At 33.1% G+C, this 17478-nt stretch overlaps 1 pseudogene; it reads right to left on the bottom strand.

Annotated features, from left to right (window-relative positions):
• The window catches only part of LOC138143345 (thioredoxin domain-containing protein 15 pseudogene), an 80197-nt pseudogene extending 63275 nt beyond the window's left edge, over positions 1-16922 (bottom strand).
• Positions 16923-17478: the final 556 nt, after the last annotated feature.

Here is a 17478-nt window from a genome sequence, read left to right as displayed (position 1 = left end):
TATTGTTGTAGCTGTTAAGCTTTGTCTTCCCTAGAGACAGAAACTTCAGAGAACTTGGAGTGGAGCAGTAAGTTGAGGTATGAAACTCGAGCAGAGTTGCCTAACTGTGAGTTGAGGCAAGAGTCATGTGAGTCCAGGCAAGAACTGGGAGCAACCCGCCCATAGAAGGGGAGCCATGCTGTTTGGAAGTCAGCCTCAAGTTAAAATGAAAGAAGACTTTGCTTGGGTACTCAGTGTTGACTGATAACATTGTAACTTATTTGACATAGGGGTGGATAGCATTTGCACTTTCTGCTATTCCTTAAGGTGATTGGCTTAAGGATGATTGGAAGCCAGTGTCAAACCAAGACAAAAGAAGACTTTACTTCGGGTTCCTTATATTGACTGATGAGATTGTGACTTACTGAATGATAAGTTTTGTTTAATACTATGTGTCCACCTTAGCAATAAGTTGTTTTGTTATATTGTTGAGAATGTTGTGCTTTAGTTTCTTGAATGTTTTGCTGTTTATTGCTGAATAAATAGTTCACTATACTATTTGATTAATTCCTTAAAGTTATTTGTAGTAGCAGTCTTTGGGAGAGCTGCTCATGATTGATTTCATAATTGCTTATAAGTTCAGTTCCACATTACCTCAAACCGAGCAGAAATGTTCCAAATAAGCTAAAATAAAAATGGCAACTAATTGCATCTTAGGAGGGAGAAAAAGAAAACCCTATAGAAAATTAACAGAAAGATCAATGAAAAGGGTGAAAACAAAGAAAAATGCTGACTATAATACACATTTCAATGTAAAATAATTCGTAGAAGCATCTCCAGCTAAAGGGAATAATTCTGTAAAAACTGTTACTTCTGCCCAGACATTTTTATGGAATGACTTCCAGAGTCTAAGGAGTTTTAGAAAAGTTTAATTAGGAATTGAAATAAGAGATAAAGGAAAAAAGTTAAGCTCATAAAATAAAAAAAGTTGAAAATAAAATTGTGATTTAGAATGGAAGCTGAAAAACTTTAGCAAAAACTGTACATCCTGACAAAATGAGAAGAAAGCAGAAATTTATTATTATAACTAGTGCTGTCTGAGGGCAATAAAGACAACTGGATGAATTCATAAGCTCTCTATAAAAATAATAACATCATCATTATTAAAAAGTACCCAAAATGTGATAAAATTATAATTTTTATTATCTTCTGAGAAAATTATTAATGATGCTTGAATATCATATTCATGGGTATCATATAATTTCAGAAGAATGGGTATACAAAGACAAAACAAACCTTAATAGATTCTATGGTACCTTACACTTAAGGAATCCTTTTATATCAACAAACAGACATGGTGATCAAGATCAAAAAAACTCATTCAAAAATATAATATTTTGAACAGATAGGCTAAGACCAATAGTTTCACAAAGTTGTCATCTTTTCCAGGTAGGCCTACTCATGAGAAATAAAAACAAAACCTGGAAAATGATATGTAAGAAAGCAAAGTAAACTGAGTTGTAACCAATAATAATACATCTTTTAAATTTAAGCATAATCCTCTAAGGAAAAATGGATTTAATTAAGATTTATTGCAATTCCACTCAAGAAGACATGTATTGAGGATTAATAAATATAAAAGACAGTGCTAACTGCTAGAACTATAAAGACAAAAAATTCATAGTTCTTGCCCTTAAATAACTTACATTTCACTAGGAAAATCTTTCAACATTCTTTTTGGAAATTATGAATTAGACCAGAGTCTTTACACTGCTAGAAATCAAACAAACTTTTGAAAGGGCCACAAGATTAGTTCAACAACATTTAACTACAGCTGCTAGGAGGTTTAGTGGATAGAGCACTGGTCGTGGAATTGAGAAAACATCTTCATGAATTCAAATCTGGTCTCAGTCACTCATTAGCTGTGTGACCCTGGGCAAGTTTCTTAACCCAGTTTGTCTCAGTTCTTCATCTAGAGAAGGAAATGACAAACCACTCCAGTTTCTCTGCCAAAATGGTATTGGGAAGAGTTGGATGTGACTAAACAACCAACTCTCTCAACAACATTACATAATGAATGGAAGGGGGAAACGATTTTTTCACTTGGGCACCCCACATCTCATTCATTTCATGGAAAGTAGGGAACATTTTCAACATGAATATTGTAGTTTTAAAGTTTATAGAAAAAACAATTTCTATGCAAATCTGTAGGATTACAAATTGTAGAAACTGCTGATCTGCATTGGTAAGGAAAGTTTCTCCCCTGGAAGTTCTTTACATCCATGAAATAAAATAAAAATGAAAAGCAGATATAAGTTAAGCTTTTTTTGAAGGTTTTTTTTTTCTTTCTTAGAGGGAGAGGGCTTGGGGAAGGCCTCTCAACTTTACATCTCTCATTTCTCTCTTTGTCTCTGTCTTTCCTTTTCTCTCCTTTCACTTTCTCTACCTCTGTGTCTCTGTCTGGCTCTCTCGATAGGTTTCTGAAAGTTCTCTGAATTTTTCTCCTGAATTTTTTAACTCTGTGTGTGTATGTGTGTTTATCCATGTTTCCTCACTGTTATGAACTTCATTGGACTATTTCTCTTCATTATTTGAACACAGATGGCTGTTGTAAATTTCTATTGTTCATTCTCACTTCTTTACACAGAATCATCATCTGAATGAATTTATTTGAATTCTGACATATATGTATATATATGTATATATGTCATAAATGTCACACAGCTAATGAGTGTCTGAGACCATATTTGAATTCATGAATATGTCTTCCTGATTCCAAAACCAGTGCTCTATCCACTATGCCTCCTAGTTGCATTGTTGAACTAATCCTGTTGTACTTTCTAAAGTTTGTTTTATTTCTTGCATTGCAACGACTCTGGTCTAATTCATAATTGTTGAATGGGTTAAAAGGATTTACTTTACTATTACTTCAGTGATTAGGTATAAGATATCCATAATCTATGATCATTATCAATTTTTTTAAAACAGGGTATGTTCTTTTTTGTTCAGAATTATTACTGAGGAGTTCCTTATAAGCCCAGTCCCTTACATTTCATTTTTATGTGGAAATATCTCATTTCTTCCTCTTTTACTTTGCAGTCCTAAGGTCAATTCACATCACTGAAGACAGTACAAAAACCCATAGGAAGATTTTTTTTTCTTCTTTTCCATTTTCCCACAGGCCCTTTTAAGCAACTTGTTTCTCCCCAGTTTTTTAACTGTGTGTATGTTCATGTGTTTTCACTATTATGAACCTTATTGGATTATTTCTCTCCATATTTTGAACACAGATGACTGTAGTAATTTCTATTGTTCCTTCTAAGCTCTTCACACAGAATTATCTGAATGCATTGATTTCAACTCTGACACATATATTTTTTGTATATTTTCACTCATCCATTTATTCAGTTATCATTTATTAAGTATCATGCATTGTGCAGACACTAAAGGATCAAAAAGAAGGGGTATCTAGGTGGTGCAGTGAATAGAGCACCGGCCCTGGAGTTAGGAGGACCTAAGTTCAAATCCAGCCTCAGATTCTTAACACTTATTAGCTGTGTGATGTTGGGCAAGTTACTTAACCCCCCCAAAAAGCAAAAAAAAAGATACAAAAAGAAAATCAAATGGGTTCCTAAAATCAAGGATCTTACATTTATTTGAGGGGCAAACATCCATGGAAGCTCAAAATAGATACAAAACAATATTTCCCAGCCCCTGGTTGTTCATGTCATAAGACAGATTATAATAAATATACTATCTTCTGTTTTTCCTGAAAAAACAAATTCCAATGTGTTCTTATTTATTTGATAATATATATTCAATAGATCTCAAATAATACATAATCTTTCTTCCCTTTGAGATATTTAATAATTTTAGTATTCAGAAATCTAGTTGTTTTGACTTGTTCATTATTACTTTAATTTATGAAACTGTTTCATTAGAAGTTGCTTTGACATTTTCATACTTTTGATAGTCTCTACAGATCATTATTGTAGCAAATGGAACACCAGACAAGTGCACAGAGAGTTGGCTATGGAAATTAATCCACCCTAAATATTCACTAAAATATAACACAGAAATTCACATAAACATCCATTCTCCAATTCAAACAACCATAAGTGCACAGTAGGCTCCTTATGGTACCTTTAGCTCAGCCAACACTATCTCATTTTTCCATTGTTTTTTGGATCCCATTGTATAGTTGTATGTGACTTCATCTGTTCCTACAGTGTCAATGCCCTGGGCAATGAGGCATTATCTGTACCATGCTGGGAACTAGAGAATGTTTTTATAGAAGAAAAGAACAGAATATTCATAAAGCTATTTGTAGTTTGGTTATACCTTTACTATAACTAAAATTCATTGGTTGCCTTCAATGAATGCTTAAATATTAAATGCTGTGTTTGCCACCCATAACTCCCAAGAGAATATAAGCCTCTTGAAGACTGGTATCAGTATTCACCATGGCATCCCTTCAATTTACACAATAACTGTAATAAGGGCTTAGTACATGCTTTTAAAATATAATTTAATTGAATTCACAGAAATAAAAAAGGCACCAAAATTTAAGCTTAAATAAAACAAATCTTCACAAAGCAGATGAAGGGAAAAAGGATTTATTGAATTTAAACAAAAAAAAAACCCCTCTGCCAATATGGAATGAAATAAATGAAATAAATTTAAATATGGAATTATAAATAAAATTGAATTAAAATATTAAGACTCAGACTTTTTTTTGCCTTTTGGAGAGCATTTGGGATTAAGTAACTTGCCCAAGGTTACATGACTAGTGATTTTGTGTGGGTGTTGTGTCTGAGGCTGGAACCAAACTCGGGTCCTCCTAACTCCGGGGCCAGCGCTTTACTCACTGTGCCACCTAGCCACTCCAAGACTCCACCTTTTAACAATTACCCTTTCCAGTTCTATGTTCCTTTTGATTTATTTGAAATATCACTTTTGATATGAAGGAATTTGTAGTAAAATATGAGGACAAGAATGACCAAGTCTTAAAGAATCATTGAATTATATAAATTCAGCTCACAGCACAGTGCTTGGAGCATAGTTGGAACTTAATAGATGTTTATTTTTTTGTTTCAGTATCTCAGAGTTGAAAGGACCTTGGCAACCATATAATCTTATCCAGGTCTCAAGAAGAATGACCTGAATAAGTTTAGCAGAACTGGCAAATTTTCATCTAGTAGTAGTCCAATATACTTTTGGACAGCTCAAAATATTAGGAAGATTTATTACCTCATACAAATCAAGGGCTTATTCTGTGTCTTAAAATGCTTCAGTGGTTATAACAGAAACCCCATTTGCAAACTATAGCTTATTGCTTTTTATACTATGTCAAAATGTCTCCCCTATTAAAATCCATATGAATTCTTGGTTTATAGACTTTCTTTGTTCATATTGGTTTTTTTTTACTTAAATAAAGCAATATATAACCATAAACAAGTCATATTCATTTAGCATCACTAAATTCTACCTGGATAATTCAGAATCTCACAATGTTATTTTTGCGTCTTGTTATAAAGAATCAGCAAGTTTCTCATCTAGGAGGTAGTGCACATCTCTGCATATGGTTCCATGCTTTGGGTCTTCACATACATGTCTTTATTCTAAAACAGGTATCAAAAATTAATCTCATGATATTCAATGTAGTTATAAAATGCCAAGTATCTGCATGTCAGCTTGTATTAGCTAGTGTGATAAAAACAACAAAGTTTTTTTCTTAATTTTTTAAGCTTACTATATATTTCCAAGATAGTTTAAAAAAAAATAACGTTTTTAACCTTTCAGAAAGTATGCAAAGACATAGTCACATATACAAATATATATGTGTATGTGTGTATATGTACACACATATATACATATGTATGTGAATGAATGGATGTGTCTATACATATACATATGTGTATATATGCATACAATACACACAGACATATATATATACATGTATGTGTGTATGTGGGTATCTACATGTCACTTAAGTAACCCAGATGGAAAAAAAAAAAGACTTTTAATAATCATTCCTCTGATTTCCCAGGAGAAGTTGTTATTTTTAACCTAGTTTAAGCAGGGCCACCAAAAATTGAACCATACTTATGAGAGAAAGAATGAGAACTCTCTTCCCTCTACCACTAGCCTACTAAACTCTGAGGAAATAGAAACCCTTGTGAAACTTTGGTTCAAGCCAAAAGACATAAACATCACCAGGCTTTAAAGCTTTGGAGGATGAAGATAATTTTTTATCAACATGATCAATATGACTGAAGCCCCACCCATTTAACAAACAACAGTTTTCAAATAAGGGGCAAAGATATCCAATATGTTTGGGCATGTTAGTGTAAAAGTCGTTAGTCTGACCTTATAAATTGCCAGAAGGACTTATGTCATGGAAACAAGACCATGGAGTACTTCTCACTAAAGTTTTGGAGTAGCAGGCCACAGTCCTATGTCACACATTTTTTTAAGCTTCCCTTGAAGTTGATCCTCTCATTCATGATGACTAGACTCTTTTTCTGCCTAACACTTTAGTTACTAACTACCCCAAATCATACCAATCAGATCTATACCAACTAGTATATAGACTATATGCCTTCATTCATGTTATCTAAATTATTTATAGTTTATACCTGTTCTTCACACTGTCATAGAAGATTGTTTCACTTTCCTAATAATTCATTCTACCACCCTGGTATCTAGAGGTCATTGCTGCTGTATTATTTTCCATGGTGACATGAAAAAAACGCCACCAACTATAACATGAATTATCTCCTCTCACATGTCAGTGGGTCCATACTACTTCTTAGAACAGGAAAGTCAAAATAGATAACTTAGAATATTTATTTCCATAAGGAACACATGAGAAAAAAAGGATAAATAATTTTAAGGACCATGAATCAAGGAATAAAACTTTAGAATAACTATAAGAGGAAGAGACCTAATTAAGAGAAAAATGAAATTAAATCATTTTTAAAAGATGCAAAAAATAAAGGAAATGAATGAATAAAAGAAGTTGAAGAAATAGAGAATAATGAAAAATGAGTTAATAAATTATGTAAAATTCTGAAGCTATAAAAAGGAAGGAAAAAATGAGGAGGCAGGCCTGATTTTTAAGGGAAATGGTGGGAATAGGATTTCCTTATAATGATTAAGCAACAATGATTGAAGAGACAAAGTATCAACTTTAAAAGGGAAGTAAAACAAAAAATATTCTAATTCAGAAAAATCCAACATGAAAGATAAATTCAGGAAAAATATAAAATTCTCCTAGGTTTAGATATGAAAGAACTGAACAGTCAAATAAATTGAATTATGAGAACACAAAAACATTATAATATTATTAGGACACTTTAATATCCCTTTATCAGTCCTGGGCAAATACAAAGAAGTATAAAAAGAGGGAAAAATTGAATTTAAAAAATGCAGCAAGAACTAGATTTAAAAGACTTATGGCACCTTTCAAATGTGATTTCTAAAGAATATTAATTTCTTAGAATGGCATCAAATTATTATAAAAAACAGACCACATTACAATATATAGATACTGAACAAAAGAGCAGAAATTGTTAGCAAATCCCTTACAGAGAAGCTTAAGGAGAACAAATAAAAGACCCGGAGACAAATGGACATGTAAAGATGAATTCTTAAATAATGAATGATTTCTCAAAGGAGAAATCAGAAAAAAAGTGATTTAATAATTATTAGAAAGAAATGAAAATGGTGAAACAATAAGCATAATTTCTGGAAGGCAGCTAAAGCAGTGCTGGAGTAAGGGAAGTATGTCCTCAAATAGATTATTATAATAGAAAAGCAGAGGATTAATGAACTGAATATATATTTAAAATTATAAAGCCAACAGATAAAAGAAATTTCTATGAAACAAAAAGAAGATATATTGACAATTAAAGAAGAAATGGGAGATCATCTAGGTGGTACAATGAATAGATTACTGTCCTTGGAGTCAAGAATATATGAATTCAAATCTAGCCTTCAGACACTTACTGTGTGATTTAGGGAAGTCATTTAATGCTGATTGCTTCCAAAAAAAAAGAAATAATAAGAAAAGAGAACTAATAAGATTATAGAAATTATAAACAAAACTATAATCTGTTTTTTGAAAAGGCAAAAAAAAATCAATGAACTTTTAGTCAATCTAATTGGAAATGAGAGCAGAAAATCAAGCCAACAAAATAACAAATGAATAAGGTAAAAACACAGAAAAGGCAAAAATAAAATCTTAATAAAAACCATTATGAACATTATGTGGAAACAAAATTGAAAGCACAAAAAAATGAAAAATGCTTTCAAAAATAAGATAAGCAAATAGAAAATAAGGCCAAGAAGAGGTATTAAACACTCCAACTCAGAAAATGAAAGAGAACTAGAAGCAAAAAAAACTACCAAAATAGGGGTAGAGGAATCTCCTCATGCTGATAGATTCAAATTAGAATCTCTCAAAATTAAAAAAAAAGTAACTATACTAGTTGAATTAAGTATTCTCAGATATTGAGAAAGAGAGCACTCTACTAGACTATCCTCAGAGAAATTCTGATATTCAAACTAAAAAAGAATAAAGCACAGGAGAATTATAGATGAATATTGATTATAAAATTAGAAATAAAATCCTATCAAAGTCTACAGCAATTCCTAATATTTTTCACATCCCTTCAAACATTTGTTGCTCTCCCCTTCAATCACTTTAGCCAATCTGATGGGTGTAAAATGATAGCTCCAGGTTGTTTTAATTTGCATTTCTCTAATCAAGCCTATTTCTAGGTTTTAATTCCAAGTATATATTAGTCTGCCTACAGTTCTATTATACATATGGAAATGTATGGAAAACTTAAGTAAAATGCTAATTTATGGTGAGATTTAAAAAAAAATAGGAAAGGAGTAGCTAGGTTTCACAGTGAGTAAGAGTGCCGGGCCAGAGTTGGGAGGAACCAGGATCAGTTCTGGCATCAGACACAAAACACCCTCCTCCCCCCCCGCCTCCCCCACACACAACTGGCCATGTAACCTTGGGCATGTTACTTAACCCCAATTGCTTTAAAAAAATAGGAAATATGCAAACTTATGACTTTAATTCTAACTTTCATTAGAATGAAAATTGGGCAGGCATTTAATTACCCATATCTTGAAAGTTGCCAATAGCACTTTATATATAAAAAATTCTAAACAAACATACTTACACAGACATATAACTCTTAATTCCAATTTATGTTGTGCTACAACTAGATAGGGAATAATTATAAAACTGTTATTTTCACATTATATTTTAATTACCCTTATGATCAAGCTAATATCTCCTCAGGTGTGGTCATTGGCCCTCAACTGTTAGTGGCTTTTATCAATAATTAAAAGTCATCACTCATATAACCTTACCTTCTGGTACCATTTTAACGATGTAGACCATCTGAGTAATTTGAAAATGGCATTTGTAAACCACTAGCAGAATGGCTTGCCTCTAAGCACATTCAAAGTCAGTTGCACTTGATTTCATTCTTCTACAATGAACACCAAACAGATAAATATGATTGAATGTTAAAACTGTTGAGATAGAAAGGAATGAAAGCTCATTTTCAAATGAAAAACATATCTGTAGTCAAATAAATAATTGGTATATGATAGCAGAAAACATTTCAGGGTATATCAATATTTGATTCTAAAAGTTTGTTTTTCTCAAATGCAGTTTAATTGGATGAATCCAAAATAAATGAATAAATAAATACAATATCTAGTCTGGCTGATGGCCAATAATTGAAAATAAAACAGCATGTATTTTCAGAAGGATTCATTAAAGTGGATCATGAATGCCTTACTTTCATGTACCCCACTGCTCCTAGCAAAACTTTAAAGTATTGGCAAACTTTTATAAATCAAATTTTCCCTTCAATAAATTCTGGAAGGAAACTATACTGATAGATAAGAAAAGTTGCTTGTAATTGAGAAAAATTTCTCCTCTTGATATCCCCTAAGACATTATGTTAACTAATATCCAGGGAAATAGATCATCATATACTTTTACCTCAGTGCTCAAAATAGTATGGTAAATTCTTTACTCCATTTTACTTGCCCAAATTTTATTACTAAATATGTTCTTCAGGTATTGACTGGTGGAATGGACATGGAAGGAAAACTAGCTGCTCTATAACTTTGTATGATAGTAATTAATTGAAGAAACAGATGTAAGCATCATTATAAAAATTACTGAAGAGCTCTGATATTTTTGACAGTATTACTATATATTTTCCCAAAAGTGGTTTATACTAATATTTTAAATTTAAAAAAATCTATTTTTGTTATAGGGAACCTATGTTTAGATGTTATAGCTATTATTCAATCAATCTATCTTCAGAATGTAATTAAGACATAAAATCATTTATAATAATTGAGTCCACTAAAAGTTATAGATTTATAGACCTTTTAGTTTTAAAGGGTTTATATAGTGTAACACATCTATGAGCCAATTTAAAAATGTTTGTTGTCTTGTTGCATTTTTATAGGAGAAAGAAAACATGTTTTAATAATTTGTGAGACTGAATTCATCATTTTGGATGAAGGGAAAGAAGTATTTTATTTGCATCCACCACAAAATTTCCATATAAAATATGTGCTATGCTATTGAAAAATACATTATTTTGAAATCAGGTCTTAAATTTGAGAAATGAAATTTTCAATTCTCCAGAAAATCCAATGGGAAAGGGTAGATTTTTCTTGCATATAAATGGAGGAAATGGAAAGTTTCTTCAAAGTTTTAGTATTCAGATACCTTTATTAATGTCCTGAAACATATAAAGTTTTTATTTTTAAATTAATTGGAGTTAAGTAACTTGCTCAAAGTTACACAGCCAGTTATTTCTGGCTGTGGTGGTAAGTATCAGAGCCCAGATTCAATCCCAGGTCATCCTGGGATGTCATCTGGGGCCAGTGCTCTTACTCGCTGAGCCACCTGGCCACCCACATATGAAGTTTTAAAATGAATAAAATGAAATATCTATTTTTAGAAAGAAAATGAATCACATTGAAATATGATTATTAAGATAATAAACATGACATCAAAGTGAAAGAGCTTAGTAAAGCATTAAGGACATTGAATTTTGCATCAGTGGAGCCAAGTTTTAATCTTATCTTTATGATGGGTTACCTATTTGATTCTGAACAAATCACTCCACATCTCATCTCCTAGTTTTCCTCAGCTATACTAGGCAAAGGGAGATATAACATGGTAAGGTGGACAGCGAGATGGTTTCAATCAGAAAGTCCTGGGCTCAATTCATGTCTTTGATACTTGTGACATTTTTTGGCATCAGGCAAGTCATATAACCTTAAAATGTGCCAGTCAACTCTCTAAGATAGATCAGATGAAATTAAAGGAAGTTTCCTCATTAGGAGTTGTTTATATCAATCAATCGGTTAGTATATAATATTGATTAAGCTGTAGTCAAAACTTTATTAAAATTGTTTTTAAACAAGTTTTAAACATAATTTTTAGTTTATTTCTACAAAAAGTAGAGTCCAGTTAAATTACAGTTCTCCATGAGCATATTGTGACCAATATTGTGACATCAGAGAGGGGTAATTAAATCTGAGAACTGATCCTTTACTTCACTAAATTTCCTGTGACTACTATTACCCTGACTTAAATTGGACTTGATATTTCCTCTAGGATAAAAAAAAAGATTGTTTGACATAGTATCATTTCAGTTTCTGAGTTATCTTTTTTGTATTGAAGAATCAGTCAATATCTGGCACATAGTAGGTACCAGGATAATGACATCTGATGATGCAAGACATTCCACTTGGAATAATAAATGAAATATTTTGAACATTGATTAGCAGTAATAGGAAACTGAAATACTGCTAGTTATTATCAGTATATTGTAGTTATTTTAGAGAAGTAATATGACTAGATCACTGTGAAAAATAAACTCATCTGGAAATTATATTAAAGATAAGTTAGAGAAGGGAGTAGAAGCAGCAAGATGCAAATGATTATTACAAAAATTGGGCCAAAATTAATAAATAACTTTACTAGAGAACTGCCAGTGGCATAAGGGTATAGAGAAAGAAATGGATCCTTGGGATCTTATAGAGATAAAATTGACAGAAAAACACTACTTGGATATGAGAGAAAGGAAAGAAACAAAGATTAAAAAATATGATTTTGATTATGACAGACAGAGTGAATAGTACTATCACAGATAAAAAATAATGAATCTCAATGAGATCACACTGAAGTTGAGAAAAACAACAAAAACAACAGCCAAGTTTGAGATATATAATATGTGGTCCTCATCAGTTATTTACTAAAACAAATGCACTACTATAAACGCTTGCACTATACTTTGATATCTTTAACTTCTTTAGTCCACCTAATAGTAGGACTCTGAATCAAAAAGTACAGATAATTTAGACTATTTCTACTTTTATAGCCTAGTTGCAACACACAAGATAACATACATATAAAGCTTTGCAAAGCTTAGAGTAATATATATGTGTGTATGTCTGTGTCGTATTATACATATATGTATTATTTGTAGTATTAGTAGCAATACTAGTAATATTAGTAGTAGTAATAGTTGTAGAGTTAATAGTAGCTATAATAGTAATCATTTCTTAACACAATGGCAAACTGCTTTCCAAAATCCATTGACCAATTCCCAGTCCTAGCCAAGGTGTCTCACTGTGCCTATATTTCTGCAATCTGTGTGATATTGATTATGCCCTTCTTTTGTCATCTTTACCAATTTACTCAGTGTAAGATAAAACCTCATTGATATTTTGCTTTACATTTATCTTGGTATTAGTGATTTGAAGGAATCTTTTGCATGGTTGTTAATAGTTTACACTTCAATTTGATCATATCCTTTGACTATACCTTTATTAGGGGGTAGCTTTTAATATTTCTTTATTGCTTCTATGTATCTCTTGAATATAAGACAATGGTGACATTGAAACAATGACAGCATTAGCAACTGCTTTTTTTTGTCTTTTTTGGAAGCATTCTATGAAGAGAACATTTTGAAAAGGTATGTCAGGAAATGTTTCCATTGCTACGTGATTTTTGTGACAAAAACAATGTCTCTCCAATGAAAATTCTTATATTGCAACATTTTAAATGATTAGAAATATATTTTTGGCACATTTAAAAATTTTCCAAAATAAGAGTTGCAGTGTTTTTTAATCTCTCTCTGTGCATGTATGTGATACTTTCTGATTAGCTTTTGGAACAATTGATTGACATCAGAAAATATAGAAATTTACTAGCTAAATTCTCCCTAAATCTTTGTATTCCTGGAGGTTGGGATTGAAAATGAGTATTATAATTTAATAATTTAATTAATTAAATAATTTTTAGTTTCCAACCTTCATTTCCACAAGATTTTGAATTCCAGTTTTTCTCCCCATTTCTTTCCCACCTCACCTTGAGATTGCATGCATTCTGATTAACCATTCCCCCAATCTGCCCTCCCTTTTATCACCCCTCCTTCTTATCCCCTTTCTCCTTACTTTCTTGTAGGGCAAGATATATTTCCATACTCCATTGCCTGTATATCTCATTTCCAGGTGGCATGTAAAAATGTTTTTTTTAGCATTTGTTTTGAAAACTTTGTGATCCAAATTCTCTCCTTCCTTCCCTTCCCAACTATCTGTATAGAGAATGCATGCAATTCAATATAAATTATACATATGTTGTTATGCAAAACACTTCCATAATAGTCACATTGTGAAAGACTAAGTTTCCCTCCATCCTATCCCACCCTACACTTAATCCATTTTCTCCTTTGGCCCTGTCCCTTTTCAAAAGTGTTTGTGTCTAAGACCCCTCTCCCTTAATCTGTCATCTCTTTTATCACCCTCTCCCCTTATCCCTTTCCCCCTTACTTTCCTGTAGGTAAAAATACTCAATTGAGTGTGTATGTTATTCCTTCTTTAAGCCAAATCTACTGAAAGTAAAGTTCACCCATTCCCTCTCACCTCCCCCCTTCCCCTCTATTGTGAAACCTTTTTCTTGACTTTTTATGTGAGATAATTTATCCACATTCTATCTTTCCCTTTCTCCTCCTCCCAATATATTCCTTTCTCATCCTTTAGTTTTATTTTTTAGATGTTATCCCTTCATATTCAACTCACCCTGTGTCTTCTATCTACCTATCTACATATATATGTATACACACAAATATATATATATATATATTTTTTTTTTCTTCCAACTCCAAATATCATCTTTCCATTTACGAATGTAAGCAGTTCTACTTTAAGTAGTCCCTTATGATTTCTCTTTCTGCTTTACCTTTTCCTGCTTCTCTTGAGTCTTGTATTTGAAAGTCAAATTTTCTTTTCAGCTCTGGCCTTTTCAGAAAGAATGCTTGAAAATCCTCTATTTCATTGAATATTCCCCTAAAGCATTATAGTCAGTTTTGCTGTGTAAGTGATTCTTGGTTTTAATCCTAGCTTCTCTGACCTCTGGAATATGATATTCCAAGTCCTTCAATCCCTTAAAGTAGAAGCTACTAGTTCTTGCATTATCCTGATTGTATTTCCACAGTACTCAAATTGTTTCTTTCTGGCTGCTTACAACATTTTCTCTTTGACCTGGGAACTCTGGAATTTGGCTACAATATTCGTAGGACTTTTCCTTTTGGGATCACTTGCAATGGCAGATTCTTTCAATTTTATCCTCTTCTTCTAGAATGTCAGGGCAGTTTTCCTTGATTATTTCTTGAAAGATGATATCTAGGCCCTTTTTTATTTATCATGGCTTGCAGGTAGTCCAATAATTTAAAAATTATCTCTCCTGGATTTGTTTTCCAGGTCAGTGGTTTTCCAAAGAGATATTTCACATTGTCTTCTATTTTTTCATTCTTTTATTTATGTTTTGTAATTTCTTTATTTCTCATAATGTCATTAACTTCCATTTGTAAAAGTAATGAAATTTGAAGATCCCTTTGTATTGACAAACTAACAGGTATTTAGCACATAGGGTCAAGCTAATTATATCAAGCCTCTGTTAAAGAAACAGAAAGTATGAACCCCTGTTGCTGATGTAACAGGAAGGGGTTGAACAGGGAGGAACTAATACCTAATAGGAAGGGGCTGAACAGGGAAGAACTAATACCGTATATAAAGAAAAGCCCCAGCTGAGAGAGTCATAATTTCTTGGAAGTCAGCATTGTGGAGGCAGAGCAGCTGCTGCTGGGGGTGGGGGTGGGGGTGGAGAGGAAGGAATGAAGGGAAGGAGGGAAACAGAGAGGGAGAGAGAGAGAGAGAGAGAGAGAGAGAGAGAGAGAGAGAGAGAGAGAGAGAATTTCTCTCATTGAACAATTGGAGGCTGTGCTGCTACTGCTGGACTGAAGACTGAACTGAGAATTGAGAAGAACTGAGAAGAGAAATGAGAATTGAGAACTGAGACAGAATTTCTTGGAGCAAGCTGCATGGAGGCTGGATAAAGTGATTTTGCTTTTGTGAACAGAGCTGGAGAAAGTAATTTCAATTTTGAAAACAGAAATCATGTGGCAGAACTTTTTCTGAGAGCCAGAAAACTCCTGCTGAGAGCTTCTGAGAGATTCCACAGGAAGCATGACTGTGGTATCATTACTTTGTGTCTTTAGGGTCTATATTGATTTCACAGGCAGAAAGTGAATTGAGATGATAATGCCTGCGCTGTGTGTGAATATTTTTGTAATTCTCCTAAGCTTGATGTGTGTAGATATTGTTGTGGCTCTGTTAAGTTTTCTCTTTCCAGGAACAGAAACTGAAGGACTTGGGGTGGGCTGGTCTCACTGTGATTTTCAATGTGGAGCAGGAACTGCATGGAGAGCTGGACAATGAACTGGGTGCTGTCTGCCTATGAATTCAGGTGGCAGTTGGTTAGATTTGGGCAGGAGCTGGGACCATGGAAGAGGAACCATGGGAGCTGAAATCCTGGCTTGGCTCAAGATGAAATTGGCTGAGTAGTGACTGATGAAATTGTAACTTAATTGCATCCCATGGGTGGAGGAATTTGGCTTTTGTACTTTGTGATTGAATGAAGGACTTTGTGATTTACTAAATGAATATACTTTGCTTAAAACTATGTAAACACTCTGGTGAAAACTATGTGGTCATTTTAGTGTTGTTATTATGTCATAGTGAATGCTCTACTTTGATTTTCTGTGAATGTTTTGCCTTAACTTACTGCTGAATAAATAGAGAGTTCACTATACTATATAATCAGATCCTTGAAGCTGTTCACAGTTCTTTGGAAAGCTGCTCATGCTTGGCTTTGCACCATTTGATCCATTCTAATTTTTAAGGAATTATTTTCTTTAGTGAGCTTTTGGAACTCATTTTCCATTTGACCTGTTCTGTGTTTTAAGTCATCCTTTTACCCATTGGCTTTTTTAATCTCTTTTGTGCTTTGGGTTAGTCTATTTTGTAGGGTGTTATCTTCTTAAGTATTTTTTTGGGTCTCCTTTAGCAAGTTTTTACTCATTTTTCATGATTTTCTTGCATCACTCTCATTTCTCTTCCCAATTTTTACTCTACTTCTATTACCTGATTTTCAAAATCCTTTTTGAACTCTTCCATGGCCTGTGACCAATTCATATTTTTCTTAGAGGCTTTTGATATGGGATCTTTGACTTTGTCATTTTCTTCTGATTGTATGTTTTCATCTTCTTTGTCACCAAAGTAATATTCTTTTCTTATAGTTCTTTTTATGCTGTTTACTCATCTTTCCAGTCAAATACTTGACTTTATAGCTTTTTGTCATTGTAGAATTCTGCTTCTTTTGGGGATGGGAGTGGGGGTGAGTATACTATACCAGGCTTCAGGGTACAGCAACTCAATCCCTCACCATCTGTGGTCCCAGAGGTCCAGAATAAGCCAGAGCTGCCACTGCTGCCATTGCTACTACTGCCACCACCATCACAACCTCTGCCGTCCTGCATGCTGGACAATGCTCCTCTTTCACTCAGGTCCTAAAGAGTTTTCCCACTGGCCTTCTATAGTGTCTTTGGTGTTTGTGTGTTGAAAAGTCTGGATACTGCCACATCTGCCAGTGATTCCATCCCATGAGGCTGCTCTGGCCCTATCTGTGCCACTGTGACCCATTTTGAACTGTTCTCTGCTCTCAGTTCATATAAACCCTTCCTGTCAATCTTCCAATCTGTCCTGGGCTGGAGATGTGTTTCACTCTTTCATTTTATGGGTTCTGCAACTCTAGTATTTGTTCTGTGTCATTTTTTACAGGTATTTATGGGGGTTTGAGGGACATCCCAAGTAAGGCCCTGTTTTTAATTTGAACATCTTTACTCCACCCACAAGTATCATAATTTATTACCATCAGCTGCCTTTCATTTGAACTACCAGGGCTCAGAACAGCACTTGGTAGATAGTAATAAATGTTAATATATCTTAATAAATGTTTCTTGAGTGACTTTCTGTGTGGGGTATCCTTTCAGATATGATAACTATTAAAAACAAGTATAAAATAATACAACACTA

The sequence above is a fragment of the Petaurus breviceps genome, unplaced genomic scaffold (genome assembly GCF_028583685.1).
Source record: "Petaurus breviceps papuanus isolate PSGF00001 unplaced genomic scaffold, PetGlider_PUasm1.0 90638, whole genome shotgun sequence".
NCBI lineage: Eukaryota > Metazoa > Chordata > Mammalia > Diprotodontia > Petauridae > Petaurus > Petaurus breviceps.
This window is presented reverse-complemented; position numbering and strand designations above follow the sequence as displayed.